This window comes from Cryptotermes secundus, unplaced genomic scaffold, assembly GCF_002891405.2.
Source record: "Cryptotermes secundus unplaced genomic scaffold, Csec_1.0 scaffold1766, whole genome shotgun sequence".
Taxonomy (NCBI): domain Eukaryota; kingdom Metazoa; phylum Arthropoda; class Insecta; order Blattodea; family Kalotermitidae; genus Cryptotermes; species Cryptotermes secundus.
Genome location: NW_019736432.1, coordinates 370,405 through 386,898, shown reverse-complemented (window position 1 = coordinate 386,898; position 16,494 = coordinate 370,405). Strand labels below are relative to the sequence as shown.

The window sequence follows — 16,494 nt, the reverse complement described above, 5'->3', positions numbered from 1 at the left end:
AATTTGCCTTGAGGCAATGAAGAAAGCCAAACAAATCTCAGTCAGTAGCCGGTGTCCCAGCCTGGATTTTAACCGAGCACCTACCGACTACAAGTCAAGGACGTCACCGCTACACCAGGCCGCATGATGTTCCAACTGCTTACTGAATAGTCAGCACCTGCTCATGTTGGTTCCTCGCTCGCAGATTTTCTTCTTTTTTCTTATACATTCTTCTGAAACGTCGGTTAACACACTATCTACAAGGCGCCGCATCCCAGAAGACTGCTTTCTGCTTTATGAATGCTTTGTACCATGAAGTCAGTTCTCCCCTTTAAGTTTATGCTACAACATTGCCGTCTCAAGTCCGAGTCTCGAATGTGTAATTGGGGGACATGTGTTTCAGGTGTCGCGAATTGCATGTGATGGAGCCCCTTGGTTTCTAAGTCTGGGATTGAATTGAGTTTCTCCATTAACAAGTGAGCGACATGGGAGGTCCCGGTGATACCTGAGTGACGGCGCCAGAGCCCCTGGGAGATCGGCAGCCAGAGCGCCACGTGACACTTCCCAAGGTAGGTGACAACCTGTCTGTGTAAGCGACCAAGATTATATTCGACATGAAGCTGAAGTAATCGACACCCTGACACGGCGTGTTTAATTATTTTGATGACGGTTGTAAATTTGATTTAATTTGCAGGTGATTTAGAAATAGAATTTTATATTTTCACTTTATTTTCAGAAGTCTATAACGCGTTTAAACAAGGTTTTAGTATTCACTTAACTATAAATGGACATCTTATATTTTTTCTTTGTAAGTATTCTTAACAAATATTCGTCTTAGTTATTAACGGAACAGAGAAAACAACACTACAATGACTGAAACAACTGTAATTTTACATAGAAATTAGAACAAAAAGAAATTGTTATACCTATATTCTCTCTAATTCATCCAGTTTAATCGTGGATTTGCGATTATTATACCCCAAGGAACTGAATATATTTCTAATCTGAAATATAAAAAAATTTGAGATAAAACCATTAAGAACTAAGGTAGTAATATACAACATTTTAGATGTTTTAGATTATAGATTTAGATTTCTAAACAGACCGAGAATAAATGCCCTGCACCGTTGCACGTTATTGTCCACAGGGAAATAAAATCGCACATGGCTGTATTTTTGGTACGTTTTAAGCTATGGCTGTCTGTTCGGATGAGCTAATAGACACGAAATTGGGTGCTCAGTAGTCTCATGCGCCAACTTGACCTAACCCAATCTAACCAAGGTCTGCTTGAATGCGGAGGCAATGGACAGTGGTCCAATCTACTAACCGAAACGTACTCAACGCAGCCTAAAGTAACCTAGACTTATAGGATCCAGTTTTTGAAAATTTAAAGTACTGAAGGTTTTTTAATATTCCTAAACATGAACATTTTCTAAATTATGAAGGAAATAAAAATATGGAACTTTCAAAAGTTAAACAAAATTTAAGGGCACTATATCACGAATTACACGGTTCTGAAGTATTATTAAGACCTGCTAACTTCAGGGAAATACATTTTGAATACTTCCAAATTTTGAAAAAAAAAAGATTAAATTCAAAAACAAATATATAAGAAACTGAAAATTAACGAAAATCAAAAAGTTTACAAATTTTCGACAGTATGTGAAACTAAAAAAAAAATATTTGGAAGTGTTAAAAACTGAAATGACTGAAAGTATTAAAGGGAGGAAACTTTTCGTTAAGTTAAGAAATTAAAAAATTTAAAATATTTGGGAAATTCGAAAATTTCAGATCCTTGAAGGAATTTAGAAGTTCGCAAATTTTAGAAATTTGAATAGTTTGAAATTATAAAATTTGAACTTTCCCAAAATTTCCAGAGTTTCAAGCTTCTGAAACTCAAAAAGATCCACATTTAGATCTTCAAAATATCTGAAGAATTTGATTATTATATATTCTTCTAAAATTTGGCGGTTCAAAGCATTGAAAATGCTAGAAATTTTCAATACTTTAAAATATTCAGAAACTGAGAGTAAAGAAATATTCTAACAATAAAAAATGGTCAATTTTTGAAACTGCATAATTTTAAAAATTTCGAAATCAAGAAGATTTGAAAAATTTCTAAAATTTCAATTTATATAATTGGATCGTAAATTGAGAAAATATTATTTTTCTGCTGAGTAAAATTCCTGCTATCAGGAAGAATGTGATAACCTAGCCATGGTTTGGTACAATAGGCCAGAAGTGACCGTAGTACAAAGGACTTAGTCCCATCCCACTTACAATAAAAAGAAAAATAGCCATGTTTTAAGTCAGATATTTTTGGAAAGGAAATGTGAACAGAATATTACCACATGATCGCCCTACTCAGCTGCAAAAGAAAGAGGAAGAAATCTGTATAAAGGTCTGAATGTATCCAGTAATTCATTTGATTAAATATAGATGCTATTGTGGCAGCAGACTGCTATAATTTGAATATACTTGTGAATAATAACCAAGAGTAAACTGCCCTAACGCATCTATACAGAAACCTCTTAGCCACGCGATGTCCGTAACACAGGTTTCCACGTGCGTGTATTTCATCTCCATAAATAAGTAAGCCTAATAGAGAGTCTTTAAAATTGGATAGGTGTCATGGTCACTTAAATAGCAGCCTCTTATAGCAGAAACTTCCGTTATATTTGCGCTGGACTTTTAAAATATAATGCTGTTTGGTAACACTCGATATTATAGTTCTCAAGGAGGTCAACCCAACATTTCCTGATTGAGAAGCAGGGAGAACATCCAGCCTTTTCCCCTCGTTGCTTGGTTTCTAGCCTGTTCCATTTTACCCGACTTGCTTCGTTTCTGTTCCGCCACGATCGTCTCTGTGGGGGTTTGAGCGGAATATCTATCTATCTATAGCTCTACATCTCTTGTGGCCCTTGGCCGCTTTTTCAGTTTCTTAATCTATACAAAGTCGGTGGGACTCCTTGGACGGGGAATCAGCCGTCGCTAGGCCACTGCCTACACACACACAATACAAACACAGGATAAACGCAGACATCCATGCCTCTAGTGGGACTAGAACCCACGATCTCAGTGTTCGAGAGGGGCAACACGCTTCATGCTTTAAGCCACGCGGCTACTGTGATCGGCTTCATTCATATATGTAGTATTTCCAAATTCTGGCATGTTGGTATGTCTGGAATGCTCTTAAACACGCCAATACATAAAAATTATTGACATTGATACAGAGTGTAAGTAGAATGAAAGCTAATGAGTTGGGTTTCGTTACCACACCTAAATCTCTTTTCATATAACGCCAAGTTCTTCTTTTGTCTGGTACACAGATGCTTAACACATGTTAACTGCTTTCACTATTTCAAATCAGTGTAGCTACTATTGCTACTAATACCATTACTATTGCATCAGCTCTATTCATGCTATTTTTCCCCTTATCTCAATCCATTTTCTAATTTATGTTTCTATTCCCTTCTGTCCTCAAGTGTGGTTTTGTGGGGCCCTCATTTTTCCCCAGCTTCCTTCTAATGAAAAAAAAAATATTTCCAATGTTTTGTTATTTTGCTACATTTGAAGAGTTTGCAACTTTTTACACATTATATCCTCGTCTGGAGACGAGGACATGCTAAAAGCCTAAAGGTCGCTAGTTCGTTTCCCGATGAGGTCATCGAATTTTTCAGTTGACCTAATCCTTCCAGTCGCACTATGGAACTGGAGTCGACTCAGCCTGTAACAAAAATGAGTACCAGGAATTTTGCTGGGGGTAAAGGGCAGCCGGCTTATAAGGCTCACAGTCTCAAAGCCATCTGTGAGCAGACTCAGTAGTAAATGTGGTTGGCTCGACGTCTTACAACCCTATGGGCCTCCACGGCCTGTTACAGGGATAGCTTTCATGCCCTCATCTTTAATCATTTACGCGTACAAATCTTTCTCTCTACTTTTTCGTTCCATAACATTTTAACAGTGTATGTTTAGTATCCTCCTCCTCACCCGACACAGGGGGTATATTCATTTATCAGATCCTTTGTTATCCTTCTCAGTTTCCAGACCATTGCTCCCGAATATCTTACTAGTGACATTTGCTGTTGATGATACTTTTTGTGTAACGTAGTTAATGATTCTTTGGGTTGAAATCTATATAATAAAAGAAGGAAACAATGTTCTTCGATCTAGTACAAAGATTTCAATGCATTCTACTGCCCCCCACCATTCTTCATATTTGTGGTAGGCAGGCTTACAAATACAAGTATACTGTTGTCAAAGATAGATAGCTGAGATGTTAACACCAAATCAGTCGGAGTGTTGGTAAACAAATCTTCAGTGAGATATTGCATCTTCAATATACCCTTAGGATGGATACATTGAATTCCTCCTAAATGCTTGTATCTATCTACCTAGACTATACGATGCTCGGAATACAGATCTTCGTCGTTGTGGGCATCCCGAATCTTACATTAACGATTTCTGCTTTGTAATTTGTTAAATGTTCTTCATATCGATAGAAACTTCAAATAAAGTCATTACTTTGACCTGTAAAGGGCAAAGTGCTTAGTCAAGCATAAAGACACGAAGACAAATGAAAATGGAGATACAACTCCACACGTTCTAAAGAGTTACTGGTATCCGTTAGACGAGAAGCTGAAACAGCTCCGGCTGTGACTTGAGCTTCATGTAAAGTCAGAGTCCACAAACTTATGGACCGCGATTTGAACTCCATTGCTATTATCTCCTCAATTTTAATTAAACCAAAATAATTTGCTATATTATCACGTGCATTGGTGACTATAGACCGAGTGAATAGATTTATTGACCACTCAGATGTCATAACTATAAATAAATATTACATTATTTCTAATTTCCACACTACATATCTCTCAACACTAAGTTTTCTCAGCCTGTTTCAACCAATCTTTACTTGTTAACAGCTCTCCGTAATAGCTATTCATCTGCAGTGTCTCCACATGACGTTTTCTGGTAATGAATGTTAGCAATGGAGATTCTTTAGCTCCCGTTGTTCGCTGGTGAACATTCCACAGTTAAATCCTCAACTGAACTACAGCTCCATCTCTTCTCACCCTCCCTTGAAGAGTTCGGCTCAATTCAGCTCCTTAACTGACTCCTGTAGCGTCGGTTGTCTTCAAGATAACTCATCGACACGGAACCCATGGAAAACACTTTCTTCAGTTGTCAAGAATGCGTGCTTATTGGCTCATTACCTAGCAATGGATATATGCGAACCACATAGAAAACCCCTCTTGCGACACTGGTTCTATTGCTGCATGTGCGTATTTCGGGCGTTGCCTAGAAATGGGTGTACATGTCACAATACATTTATATCAGAATTTTCTTAGTGTAGTCACTTGACGCAGCATTCTTCTCCTGTATAACATGACACGGTATATTAAGCTCCATCCGTGAGGTAAATCATTTCTTTCTAAAGTTTTGAATCAGTTACGAGGACGTCCGACCATTGGTGTTTCTTGCTTTTGCCGTATGAAGCGTCTTAAAGAGGCTGTACTGGAATCATCCAATAGAAAGTTCAAGTGACTTTCAGTTTGACTCCTCTTCTAAACTGCTCTTATCTCTTTAATTGTTTGTCTATTGGGGAGGGGGGGAATCAAAAGCCGTCACTGCATTCACGTCACCTCCACTCCGCTCTAACTGCGTCAATGTGCCACCAACGGCGCTAAGAGAGAATGCATCTCCAGGAGAGAAGCAATCACACAAGACAATCTGATTCACGTAGATCTGACTCCAAGTTACATGAGAGTTTGCGAACTATCGAGATTAAAATTTTTTCCTACGGTGTATAGGAGTGTCTTCTTACAGAAACGTTGTGTGTTGCGACTGCAGTTTGTACCGACCTTAACACTTTAATTTTTCACATGATTTCAGTCCTAGTGTTAAGTAAGAGGTCACATACCGATTTCCGTTAGATGTGGCTACTTTACAGGCTTTTCTTATTCCTTTGTGTATGATACAATTTTCTTTTTCAAATAACGTGTGGGTCTTATTTAATTACAAAAATTACTTGCTAAAGTGAGATTTAATGATCTCACAGCGATGATCATGAAGATTAAACTTTCTGGAATATATGTTCCGACAGATGTTTACCGACGTTTCGGTGGAATATTCTGTATCTATCTATCTATCTATCTATCTATCTATTCCAGTTTCCCCCATTTGGAACAAAGAAAATCCGGGAAACGATTCGTTTCACTTCAATTTCTTAATCTTAGACAGTAGTTAGGACTTCTTGGACAAGGGTTCAGCCAAACACAAGGCCGCTACCTACACGGGGCAACACAAACACAGAATAAACGCAGACATCTATTCCTTGAATGGGATTCGAACCCACGATCGCAACGTTCGAGCAAGCGAAGACAGTTCATGCCTTAAATCGCGCGTCCATTATGATCGGCAAAAGTCTTGCTCCTTCCGGGACTCGGATTTCTACCCTTCGGCCGTCAAAGTCGTAGCCAGTTATACCGACTGCGCTACCGAGGCCGACATGGTGCAATATTATCTCGATCCAAAGGTTTTAAAATCTGCCGACGGTGCGTAAAATAGCCGTCTGTAGATGATATTCATATGAGAGTTGCAATTCTGTCGGCGTTGACCATGGAGGTTATTGTCTTCTTGGTTATCGCTCTTAAAATCTGAAGATGGAAACAGCGTGTATCCTGAAATTTAAATTAAAAGTTAGGACACCTCTATTCCGGGCCACAACATCTTGATGGTTTATTTCTTTTTAATATTTTTAAAGAGAAAATAAACGCTCACTCTGACGTGGATACCCTTAGTAGTCGTGTATTTAATAAATTAATTAGATATTTTTTCCATTTTTGCTCTAAACAAGAGTGTAGGGTCCAGTCCTTCAGCCACGTGTGTCAGCGTTGCTAGGGCAGAGGTCAGTTTCTTGATGTTTTAATAGGTGTACGGGTTCTCTGGAGGATGCCATTCCTATGTATAATTCTGGTTAAATTACTGAAACTTTCATTTTAAATTTGAATTTCCTTGCATTTGAAGTGTATTTTGGTGTTTGTTGGTAATAGGCAATGTTATTGGCAAGCACTCTATAAACGAGTTTAATTATTATTGCTACTATTATCTCGTATATTTGAATTAAGATAAAATTATTTATTTTTTTGTTTGCTTTGTCCGCGTGTTTATGCTGCTGTTGTCTCATTTTTTTTTTTGCTGATCGTGTAATTTCCCCTGGCTGTTGCGTTTAGCACATACATTATTATTATTATTATTATTATTATTTACACTGTTGTTAACTGCATGGGGCACAGTTCTTCCTGAGAACCTGAGAATCACTCAACTGATTATGAGTTTTCTATTTTTCATGGAAACCGACGGCCCATTTCCGTGCTTACTGGAGCCCTAGGCGCTCACACAACCAGATGAATCTAGGCCACGCCATCATATCCCGTCCCTTCAAAATCAGTTTTAGTACTCCCGGTAAGAGAACGCGAGAAAGAGTAGGAAACAAGGAAAGAAATTGAGACCTGCTTCCGAACTTACGTTAGGAGCATACTGGGGCTCACCTTGGAGACTTTCCTGAATGCCAAATAATGCTTGGTAGACAGCAAATGTCGTGCCTTCTGTGGTATTATTCACTGCAGTTCCCCACGCGTATTCTCTTTGTGCACAGCACCATGAAATATGGAGATTGCATAGTGACACAGCCTTACCTTCCTCTCTGAGCGCACTGTACACTGACACGGTGATATAAGAGTGTGCAGTATAGACGCTCGCCAGCAAAGTGTACACTATCTTCTTGCTGGATCGAAGGATTACATAACGCTATTCCAATGAATTCCGTACTGTTTTTACGGATGCATTAAGACATGAATTAAGTTAATGTTTCCGCAATTTATTTCTAAAAAATGTATACAAACTGTAGTTAAGCCTTGTGCAATTTTAGAATTTACCCTGATAATCTAAGAGAATTAGAATGAACTATTTGCTTTTTATGGTAGATGGTTGAGGCACTATGCTACGAGCCAGATGGTCACGGGTTTGATTTCCAATGAAGTATTGGAATTTTCAATTGACCTAATCCTTCCATCCGCACTATGGCCCTCTGGTCGAATCAGCCTCTAACAAAAACAAGTACCAGGAAACTTCATGGGGTAAAGGGTGGCCGACGCGTAAGTCTGACCTCACAGCCATCTGAGAGCCAGTTTTGTAGAAAATGTAAGGGCCTCGATATCTCACAACCCTATGGGCCTCCACGACTTGTTACAGGGAGAGCTTTACTTCTTTACTTTACTAGCTTTTTATTGTTCCCTTGCTTGGCTTATTATTCGACCCTGAAAATGGAGCCTGTAAATTTCTTCGAAATGTTTGTAAATTTGTACCAGTTTCCACGATGTCATATCACAAAAACTGTACTCCGCCAGTCACCGCAGTGAGAATTTCAAATCCCAAAACAGAAATTGGGGATGTTTGTTCTCAAATTGATGAAGAGGGTGGTAGAAACCAGGAGGGAGAGGTTTTAAAACAGAGGTCAGAAGACTTCTTATTAGGACGATATGTATGATTTATGCTCTTTACCTCTTGTTATTAAGACAGTTACTTCATGAGACTGGTTAATTTTTTCGTTTTTGAATCTGTATATCGTGATGTGAAATGTTAGGAAACGACTAACAAATGGATTTTCAATTCCGGCCGTTGCCTGGTTGAAGATAAAATATCCATATTCGGCTCGAAATACTGAGGAATAACACGAAAGCTTTCGGTGAAGGTAACCGGTAGCCTGGCCAATATCCGAAGTAGATACCTTCCCAGTACAATGGTACAAAATTCGGGGTTTATGGGTAAAGAAGAAGTAATGTATTGAATTTTCTTTTTCGAAAACATTATGAAAGAAGATGGTATTAAAAAGAGGTTTAAATACAGATATTTCGGAGGTGAAAATAAGGTAGAATATACTCAGAATAATGCGTATTAAGGAGTTTTTTTAAATTACTATGTTTGATTTCAGAGTATTCTTAATACTCTGAAAGTTTTTGAAACATGAATTTATTCTAAACAGTGACAGATAACAACTGAGTTCTTAACCTCATAGTAAACTACTGAGTCTCCATTATAAAGACAGGCTGGCTGATGATGCTGAGGGAAATAATCGCCCCTCATTCTTGGAATAATTGAAATACATAAATACATTCTATGAGCAAATATTCAAGTTGGTTAATATTAAAGCAAGTGGCACATACAGCAACCGCTGTGTTTTAAGAAGTTACGCAATGGTTCAAAATCAATTTCTGAATGTTATGTCCCAAATTTACAAATATAATATGGGGGCATCGACATTATGTTTTGGATTGTTAAAAAGGTTTCATGCTGACACAAAGTCCGTGTTTTTGAAACGCGGAAGGCAAACAGCCTGGTAATAGAATGTCATGCTCAGCACAGCCGCGCTGACAACGCGGAAGCGAGCACTCATAAAGACAAGAAACTGGGAGGATTAGGAATGCTGAGTAGACAGAGGCTGGCAGAACGCGATTCGTTCACCGTGATAAGTAATTATCCAATGAGCACTAGCCACCCTTAGAAATAGCGTCAGAAAGGGGCGGGATCTCACCCTCCCGGAAGTTGATGAGTCACAAATTCCAGTGTACAAAAGTATCGAAATGGAAAATATTCGAGGCTAATCAAACAATCATTTCAAAGAGTGTAGCCGGAGGCTATGTCCGTCATGGCACCGACAAAGTGGTGGTTTGCGATCATCTGCATCTCTGTCTCAAGTAAGTCGAACTACTCATAATAGCCATGAAGTATAAGTGTAATATTATTAAAGTGCAACCCCAGGGAACTAACATGAGCAACAGAGCAGGCTAGAGTACCATGTGTCAGTACAGGAGGTATAACGAATATATGTGAACTTTGTGCGACCCGACAGCAGTCGGCATCATCTAATGTATATATGTGTATGTATGTAGGTACTAGAAGAATAGAGTAGGATGGAAGCGTAGAGAACTTTATTGGTACAACCCGTTAGGCTCCTTCCCCTTACCGCTCCTGCGTTACCCTACGTCTCATGGGAACTGTGAGCTCGGAACCAGGGAGCAACAACAGTCAGCACAGGAAGAATAAGTCGGAGGAAGGGGAGAGGCTCCTGAGTGACAGGAGCCGACTGAGAGTAGACTACTGCGACCTACTGTTTTTGGTAATTACCCCCCCCTTTACGGCAGACAATTGGTGGCAGCAGTAAGATTTATAAGAGAAATTTTTGTGTCGCAATCGTTGTGGCACAACACTGAAGAAAAATACAGTATCTCTTAGTCATTAAGAAGAAATAAGTAATTTTTTTTGACGCGTTGACATGATAATCATTTTCTGGATGACCTGATGGTATGCTGATATTAAATTATATTTATATTAATCGTCAGTTATTTTACCATGCTATATCAACTACTCAGCTTATACAACATAATAAAGTAACATAAAATTAATGTTGAGATGAATACCCGAAAGTTATATCCTAGCTGGGTCTTCTTAAGGAACTAATTCCGCATTCAAATGTCGGACCAAGAAAATCACGAAAAAGCTGTAAATAAAACTGGTTTCCAGTTGGAACTCAAATATGGTGCTTCTGATAGGAAAGTCAGCTGCTCGGTGAGAAGTTATGAATTATGAATTGTCCAGGAATTGAGAAGAAGTGGTCTTAACATTTTAAGCAGGCTCATAAAGGCTGGATCGCGTTTGAGGAGGGGGAGGGACGAAATTAACACAAAGCACTTGCTCACGTTTCTCCCTTCATACTTTCTGAAGTAGCAAATTTTCATAGTAAGTAGCAAAAAGGCCCCTTTGCAGATATCGCTATCTGGTTTATGGCTTCTAATAAATCAATTAATCAGAGGAATGAACTCCGACCTGAAGGTTAATGCAGTACTTTCCTTTTTGCTCAGCATGGTTACGCAGTCAAAAACGGCAGACTCTATAGACCATATCTAAAATAAACATTTTTGTTGGACATTTCCATGAAGGAAATAATCTGCCATGGCTTTATTACATTTTAAATGATATGGTATTTATTTGAAAATTACAACAAAATGGGTGCGAGATTTTAATCGTTTTCCATGTAAAAGAGACAGAAGTATTTACTTTACATCACATATTCAAAGGAATTAATCACAAGATTTGAATAAACGTCTATTACGCCGTGGTGACAGTTGCCACCACAGCTAACTCTGCATAATCCTCGATTACCCTCAGCTAGGATTCTCTTGGTTCAGGACTTCCTTCGTCACACAAAGCTGCCACCATCTATATTATATCTTAAGAGGGGTGATGAAAATACTAAGGGCCGGTAGTGCGGTGGTCGAGCGTTCTCTGTTGGCTGGCTTTTTATCGCTCGGGATCGGTCGTGGAAAGGTTGATTATGGAGGGATGAATCATAATCCCGGTACATCCTACTCTAACTTCCCTGTCTATTTACACTCTCATTTACAATATTTACAATATTAACAAGGCCGATTTTCAGTCGGGACTACATAGTGTGTTTACTTTCATGCTATGCTTCCTCATGTTCTCCCCTTCTGGGGTGTAGGACTTCAGCCTCTCTCTCTCTGTTTCGACTAATGAGGATATGCAATTATTCATCGTTCGACGTGAACCTTTTTCCCTACTACTCATTACACACTACTACACTCTCTTATCGTAGTTTCACCCTTAAAAGAATCTGCCCGTAAAGTTATACATACTAAAAGCCTACGTATATTTATCACAAAATCCATGGTCGCCACTATGAACTACAAATATGCGTGCTCCGCATACTACCAGTAATCATAATACACTATAACGACAACCATATCTACCACACTAACCTTTGCCTGTTACTTGTTACATTATTTTGCTTATTCTACCCTAAGGGCTCGCTTGGCACACTGGAGTTTGCTTTCAACATTTTACCACAATACTTTTATCGACAATAATGTTTAACATCATGGCTTGTATGAGTGAAGAGACTTACTTTCGATAAGAGACGCAGGCTGAATTCCACCACTCGTAAGACCCATCTCGAATAGAGCCTCCGGCTGACAACTGGTTATTATGTTTTAGATCACCTCCCTAAGTCTCATTAATTCAGCAATTCCGTGGTACTTCTTTGCTGCTTATATAATAATATTATTATACTCCAGTGTACCTACAACGCGACTTGCAGAAGTGCTATTGCGTATTCTGCTAACTCAGGCATTCTTAACCAAGATTGCCTGTCCAGGTGTTGACATACTAATGTAATTGCTGTAAAACGTTTGTCGCAAGTCTTGAAACATTTAGGCAATGCATTTTGACTTCTAGTCTCAAAATTGCGGCGCAACAACGTCAATACTAAAATTGTGGCTAGTTCAAATTTTATCTGTACGAAAACAGCTAATGACTCGTGAAATTCGAGCTTCTCACTACAGTGACTAGAGCGGTTACTATCTTCTTGAATGTGATGTTTTGTTTCTGGATCCATTTGCATATATACATGAGCGCCATATCAGAGAAGGAAGTACTCCTCAGCTGACACTTTCCCTGTTAAGCGCTGGTTTGGCCTCCGATGAAATAAGCACACAAGGACAAATAGTCTCTGTGTTTATGTAACCTATAATAGAGTCCATACATTCATTCATTCATTCATCAGTGGTTCTACAGTCTCTTTTTGGGCCCTGACCGCTTTTTCAATTATGCAATTCTAAGCAGAGTCGGTAGGACTCCTTGCTCGGGGGTCAGCCCGTCACAAGCCGCTTCCTACATACTGGTCAGCCTAGAAGCAGAATAAACCCACACAGACTTTCATGCCTCGAGTGGTATTCGAACCCACGAACTCAGTGGTCGAGCGGACGAAGACGCCTCATGCCTTAACCGGCAGCCTACAGCAGAGAGTAGCATTTAATTTGAACTGAACTAAATAAATGGAGCCAAATATCTTTAAAAAAATTCAATTCTTGTTCAGAAATTCAAGTTTCATATTGTGGCATGTAGACCCGTTGCTAGGCAACGACCACAAACTAAGAATCTATACAAGAGTCGTTCCTAAGCAACGGGTCCACAATCGAGAATGTTTCCACGACAACAATAATGGTAGCTGTTTTTACGCAGTTTTTGCCCAGTTATATGCAGGACAAGTCTTGGCCATGGGCCCCATGGGACTCGGAACCAAGAATCGCTATGCTGGCAAGGATCAGCAGCAATTTAGCAAGCATGCAGCTGCAGTTAGATAACCGCTGGGGTTCAGTTGTTTTGAGCTGTTGCTGTGAGAAGCTGGTAGCTGAGGCCGGTGACATTTCGGGAACCCAGAGGAAGGGGAACGTCCGCCGTTGGAACCTTTTACCTAGCAACGATAAATGAAGACTCTAACAGACTGAGAAGATATAATGTGTCCCCTAGAGATTTGTAAATTGTGTAGAACAGTAGGAGCATAATCCATACTTGTAGTTACGCGTTCTAAGATTTCAATTAATCCGATTACCAGTCCATACCACGTCTATAGTCTATAATATGTTTCCCCGTCTACCTCTATGTTTTCCAAAAGTTCTCTTTCCTTCATATTTTCCTAACATTTCATTATATTACTCTTCCTTTGCGTCATCTCCCATGCCCATTTCACCCTCCTTGATATGCCCATCCTAGCAATTTGAAACGACAGATACTAAATAATGTACTGTCAGATAAACCAATTGCTAATGCTCAGAACATGTCACACTAAAAGCGGTATACAGAAAGCATCTTCCTGTGGGACGGGGAAATGTATGGTTGGTAGGCTGGAAACATGCCCCAGGCTTTGTGTCTTTTCGTTTCGACAAAACATGCAGTACCCCTATTCAAAGAAAAGGGATACTACGTTTTGAAATTCGTTAATTCGAAAATTAATTAACTCAAAGTTCATAAAATAATGAACTGTTGCATTTTAATTAATATTATGTTTTTCCATGTTTATATATATATATATATATATGAATTTAAGTAATACTCAATGCAAATGTTAAGGCAGAATTTCGCGACGCTTGCGTCTTCCTGTTGCTGTCCTGAGAGACAGAACTGAGACACAAGTAATGAGTGTAGCCTAACGATTCCTGTGGGCCATAAGAACAATTTCTTAGCTATGACGGAGGTCTCTTGCCGAGAGGTCTATGACCTCTTGCCGATGTGAGTTGTCGGCTTCAAGCCCCGGTCACTCTACCCCCTGGAAAACAACACAGCAAGCCACGAACAAACACAGGACGGTACTAAGAATCTCCTTCTCAAGATAGACAGGCGCCACAAGTTCAACCCCCATCAGGAAAGACGATAGGAGAAGTGACACAAACCTACTTGGTTTATAAATTTTAACTTAAACAACAACAGTTTTAAAAACTTTAAAAATTTTAATACCAGGAAAGCTGCTGTAGTTGTGAAAAAAATAGGATTTTGTGTATATTGCATATGTGTGTTGCGTATATTGCGTATTGTGTATGTAATTTAGAACACCTATTGTGATAGTCGTTTCCAAATAAGTATTGATGGTCCCTCTGAAGATGATCCGTAAGGATCGAAATATGTAAGGGTGCTAAGTTTTCAAGTAGTAAAACTTAAATAGTCACACTGGACGGAGTTGTTTTGTCTTTATAATTGTTAGTGTGACGGACCAGAATGAAATAAATCAAATTAATAGTACGAAAGCTTGTATCAGAAATGGAGAAATTCCGTTGCATCCTCACATGTATTAAAAAAGTTTCCATACAAATTAGAGATGAACAAAGAAGGTAATTTCTTGACATGGACACTCAGAATCTCTTACTTTCCTGTTCACTTTCTACAAATCTATAGATTACATTTTTATCAAATGAATTTAATATTTTTGGGGGGGGGTGATCCTTGGGTTGTCACCATGAGGAAAGAGTACAGATTGTAGATATTTGACAACAAAGGCTGAAGACTGTTTGAGCGCAAGAACGTAGAGGCAACAGGAAAATGTAATTGTACAAGCAGGAGCTCCTGAGCTTGTAGTCTTCGTCTCATATTCTCAGGTGACATGCGGTTCACTGGGCGGTAAAACAACTTTCAGTTGTAAAAACTCAAGTACATATACCAATGTCCTTTCAAGGATATTGTTAAAATCGGCTTTGAAAATATTTGTTTCGGAGTTATGAAGTTTGTTAAGCGTGTTCAAAATAGAACTCTGCTGCTTGAATATGAGGAGGGTAATAAATTTTAAGGTTACGTAAAAAAGGGGATTCCATGACTATTTGAATGACTCTGAACTGCTAAGAAAATGCTGTACAAAAACTTTGTTACTTATTTCGTTTCATTATGCGGTGATAATAGCAGTGATCTTGTATCTTCATTACTGTGTCGTGCCTTATCTCATTTTTGTTCCCTTTTAAATGTTGTGGGGCAGACGTGACGCTAATTTTTCGCTCTATATTACTCAGAGCCAACGAAATCCTTTGCTGCCTTTGCTCTGTAAATTTCAAATCTTGTTTCCTCGTGAAGAATTTCAGTGGCTTTTCTCGGAAGTCGCTTGATTTATTAATGAAGGTACAATTTCTCTTCTATGAGATCAGGCTAAAAAGAGCCTCTCCCAAAACCCTTTAACGGAATGCCCTGGCCTGTTTCTGTGAGTGCCGAATGGATGTAAAATTACCAGTTTAGCGACCGAAATTGTGGGTTCTAACTTATGGCTTGTCATTCAGTTGGTACTCCTTACAGAACAAAATGCTTGTGCGGTTAAGATTTTGGGGGCATGTCCAAGAGAGGACTATTTCGACTGAAGCAACTTGTTTTAAGATCTAGGTTTACATTCACATGGAAAAATGGTAGAGAACGTCTGTTACTGTAACAATAAATCTGACAGTTCTTGATACTTTTACTGACTGAATCGTTCCAGACGCCTAAGCTAAACATTTGAGAAATTCAGTTGGAAACTCCTGCCCAGTTCCCAATGAACTTTGTTAGTGGTATCGGGGTATAAACTCAGATATAAGAGAGAAACAAGGTATTGCAGTAAATAAGTAAAAAAATCCCAAATTCGGTGAATTAAAAAGGAAAGGACTTCTGTTTGTTTATTCCCATCTTTCGTTCCACACAGAAGTGGGATGGAAATTTGGANCGGTTAGTCGCTGGCTTCCCACCGCGGCGGCCCGGGTTCGATCCCTGGGTCTGGTCAAGTGGGATTTTTGGTGGACAAAATGGCGCTGGGGCAACTTTTCTCCGAGTACTTCGGTTTCCCCTGCCAATATTCATTCCACCAATTGCTCCACAATCATCCTGACTATCATCTGGGGCTGGTACAATAGGCCAGAAGTGGCCGCAGTACAAGAGACTTAGTCCCACCCCACTAGCTATAAAAAATACTATATGTAAAGCCGGAAATAGATTTCAGTAAAATATTTTTCGTAAATTTTTCTTGTGAATACATTTTACACGGAGTATTCGATGAGCTGTTGCTGATAGCACTCATCCAAATTATTTTCACATACACATAAAATTCCACAAGTGTTTGTAACACAATTCTTTACCTAGGACAGCTGCATA

The 16,494-nt window shown here is 39.1% G+C and overlaps 1 protein-coding gene across 4 annotated transcripts in view; it reads left to right on the top strand.

Moving 5' to 3' along the window:
• The first annotated feature begins 386 nt into the window (after nt 1-386).
• LOC111869968 (probable G-protein coupled receptor CG31760) overlaps nt 387-16,494 on the top strand; it is a 245,382-nt gene continuing 229,274 nt past the window's right edge. For all 4 annotated transcript variants that reach the window (XM_033753622.1, XM_033753623.1, XM_023861873.2 and 1 more), the window contains exon 1: nt 387-548. The gene's annotated coding sequence lies outside the window, so the exon portion shown is untranslated. The remainder of the gene's footprint in view (nt 549-16,494) is intronic.